The 3,995-nt window shown below is 38.3% G+C and overlaps 1 non-coding gene across 1 annotated transcript; it reads right to left on the minus strand.

Moving 5' to 3' along the window:
- Positions 1–3,147: 3,147 nt before the first annotated feature.
- On the minus strand, positions 3,148–3,252 carry LOC118526313 (small nucleolar RNA U13). The gene has a single exon (XR_004912548.1). It is a non-coding gene; the product is annotated as a small nucleolar RNA U13 (small nucleolar RNA).
- Positions 3,253–3,995: the final 743 nt, after the last annotated feature.

Here is a 3,995-nt window from a genome sequence, read left to right on the forward strand (position 1 = left end):
GAATGAAGTACAGTATGGCCACCTATGTAAATGCGGAAAAGCTAGCAGGTTATTTAACTTTTCTAAGACTTGGGCTTTTTCCTGGTAAGACGTGAAGGACATTAGCACCTCCTCTAGTAGAATTTTGTGAGCATTTAGCAAGTGCCAGTGGCACATTTTCAATACTCAATAACAGATAGTTACCGTTACTTGTGTTAGACATTGATAACCCACCTGATACGGCGATCTCCCAATTCATCGGCCACAGTAAGCCCATTCATAAAGTGTGACCTACTCTGGGGACTACTTTGGATTTGTCATCATCCAAAGCTACTTCATTGCAGACAAACTAAACTTCCAAACCCAAATCCCACTCTCTGATAACCTTACTCAAGGAAATTGCATAACCAACATTGAGATTGTTCTTTTCAAAAAAAAAAAAGCCAATTTAGGAAGAAAATACTATCTAGTTGTCATATGGCATTTCTGTTCTGATTAACAAGGTAGAATGTTTTCAGTTGATTGGAAATAACGCATTTCTTTTGTGACTTTTCATGTCTTTTGCTCATTTACTACTAGTATGCTGATCTCTGTCCTTTGGATTTGTAGGAGCACTTTATATATTAGGAATATTAATCCTTTGTCCAGAATATATTTTATAATTGATTTTTCCAACTTTGCCTTCATCTTTTAGCTTTTCATGGTACTTTTAAACATACAGAATTTTTCTTATTTCTAGGAAGTCAAAAATATCCATCGTTCCTATTGAAGTTATATGACTTAGAATGTGAAATTCCCACATATTTTTACTCTCTGCCCACCCTGTGAAAACCACTGGTAATTATTTAGTATATCCCCAAAACACATGTATTTATATTCAATGTATATCACCAACTGTCTACTCTTTTCCATTCTTAATGCTGCCAACTGGTCTAGGCCACCATTATCTCTTGCGTCTCTTCCTCTCATTCCTCTCTAAATCATTGTTCATATCACAGTCAGAATGGTCATATTTAAACATAAATGACTCTTTTCTAAACATACACTAGCCTACAGGTCATTAACATACAGTGCATCCATACTATTCAGCTCCCCGCTCTATTCTCACTTAACAATTTATGTTGAACTTCTCTGTCTTCAAAAGTTGCATGGGACATACTTAAGTTTTTTAAAAAAGATTTCCTTGTTTATCTGAAATTCGAATTTAACTGGGCATCCTGTATTTTTATTTACTAAATCTTGTGGCCCTATTCCTGTCATACACAGGTCCAAGGTGGCTGTTGCAACTGTACTTTTCTTTCAGCCATGGGAAGGAGGAGTATATCTCCAATTCTATTAAGGGCAGAACCTGGAAATGTCCCATATTTCTACTTTTATCACATGGCCTCATGGAGCTTCTAGGGAGGTTAGGAAATGGAGTATTTGGCTGGGCAGGTAGTTGGCCAGCTAAAACCCTATTTCCATGGAAGAACAGAAAAATGGTCATTATGCAACAACCAGGGGTCTGACACAGATATCAATCCATCCATCACCAGATACAGTCACTAGAGGTACCCAATCCACTTCCCCATTCCAACCCACGGATGGGCATGTGACCCAAAAGGGGCCACTCAGCCGCACTGTCTCTGAAACTGAAATCTTGAGCAAAGTGATACAGAGATTTCAAATAATTCAAGTCCATTCGTCCTGACTGAAGTGACCTGAGGAATTTAAACATTATGGCTTTATGTTACTCAGATCTCTACTAGAGTGTTTCTGGTTCCTGAGCTTGCCCTAAGTCTGCCTTCCCAGATCCAGACTGTCCTTGTATGCTGTAAGATTTCTTTTTTTCCGTCTTAAGTTATTCAGGATTGTTTTTTTTGTGACTTGCAATCATAGAACTCCAACTGATCAAAGGTTAAGTCAGGATGGATTCCAAGGTGAGGAGATATAAAACCAGTTCCCCACACCTGAGGATTTCTGCCTAAGCACATTTCACATCAGCATGGCAGTTTTCAGACTTAAAAGTAACAAGGCAACTATAATATCAAAGATAGTAGCTTAAACAGAGAGAGAAGTGAAAATGAAATCTGATTAAGCTAATATTAGCACTTACTCTGGGCCTCCTTGCAGACATTACTGATTTCTCTAATACTTGCAGCAACCCTGTGCTTTGTTAAGTTTTATATGTATTATCTCATTAAACCCTTGCAGCAACAATAATAGGCATTGTTATTATTCCCATTTCGGCAGATGGGGAAAATGGGGCTTAGGAAGTTAAGTGGCTTGCCTAAGGTCACATAACTGATAACAGCTGTAGCCAGTATTCAAACCTAAGTTTAACTCCTACACTGGAACTTTTTACCATTCTGCTACACCACAGACCTTAAGAAAATAAAAATAAAAATATTTGATATCTAAATAGCTTTTTAATTTAATTTTTAATTTTTTAACTTTTTACCATAGAAAAAAAAAGTTTTAAGACTTATCTATTTGTTTTAGAGAGAGAGAGCACAAGCAGCGGGAAGGGTGGAGGGAAGAGGAAGAGAGAGAGAGAGAAGCAGACTTCCCACTGAGTGGGGAGCCCAACTTGAGGCTCCGTCCCAGGACCCTCAAGATCATGACCTGAGCTGAAATCAAGAGTCAGACACTTAATTAACTGAGCCACCCAGGCGCCCCATAGAAAGTTGTACATATACAAAAATAGAATAGTATAATGAAGCATTCATGTACACATCACCTAGCTTCAACAATTATTCCCATTCTACTATTCTTTTTTCATTGATCCTCTCCTCAAATTCACACCTTACTTTCTTTTATCCTACAGTATTTAAAAATGAATCCCAGACATCATATCTCTTCACTTATAAATACCTTAGAATGTTTCTCTAGGGCATGAGAACTTACAAGAAAAAAAGCATAATAGCATTAACGTGCCCTCCCAAATTCATAAAAATTCCTTAATATATTTAATATCTAATGCAAGTTCAACTTTCCCTAATTGTCCCAGAAATATCTTTTTACAGTTGTTCTAATAAAAATTCCAACACGGTGCACAGATTCCACATTTAGACATTCTCTTAGGTTTCTTTTAACTTATGACAATTCCCCTTCTCTTTTTTCTTTTAAGTCATGTGTTTGTTGAAGAGAAAAGGGATTTTGTTCTGTGGGATTTTTTTTTCCTTTTCACATCAGATGGGTAAGGTGCCAATTATGTTGTGACAAGGTTTGAGGGAGGCACATTTCACACGGTGGCTGAACCCCAATCATCACACTTGTGAACAACAAAAGGTTCTGTCCTGTGGCATTTCTAATATTCTGTTGGTTGATGGCATTCTCCTGGTGTCATTAACAAGTTCTTCCATCTCCCATCTTTCCCATAATCTGCTAGTTAGTTCAAGAGGCTTGATTACATTCAGGTTCAAAATTATTTTTTTTTGTTTTGGAAAGAATACTCCATAGGTGGTGTAATAATTACTTTTTAAATAAATGGTGTAACTGCTCTATTAAATGTGCTGAGTCAGTAATTATAATCAGTAAACAGCTTTTCTCCCACCTCTGCCTTTGTTTTATTTTTAAATTTTTATTTATTTATTTATTTTTTAGGAGAGAGAGGGCACAAGCTGGGGGGGGAGGGGCAAAGGGAGAGGAAGAGAGAGAATCTTAAGCAGGCTCCATGCTCAGCACAGAGCCTGACTCAGGGCTCAATCTCACGGGGCTGGATCTCACAACCCTGAGCTGAAATCAAGAGTCGGACACTTAACTGAGTCCAGGCACCCTTATTTTATTTAATTTTTAATTTTTTAAGTAATCTCTACATCCAACATGGGACTCGAACTTACAACCCCAAAATCAAGAGTCGCGGGCTCAACTGATTGAGTCAGCTCAGTGCCCCCTCCCACCTCTGCCTTTTTTTTTTTTTTTTTTTGGTCAGAGAGAATGAGAGAGCGAGAACACAAGCAGGGGAAGTGGCAGGCAGAGGGAGAAGCCGGCTCCCTGCTACGCACGGAGTCAGATGTGGGGCTCAATCCCAGGAC

This window comes from Halichoerus grypus, chromosome 6 (assembly GCF_964656455.1).
Source record: "Halichoerus grypus chromosome 6, mHalGry1.hap1.1, whole genome shotgun sequence".
In the NCBI taxonomy this organism is placed as follows: Eukaryota; Metazoa; Chordata; class Mammalia; order Carnivora; family Phocidae; genus Halichoerus; species Halichoerus grypus.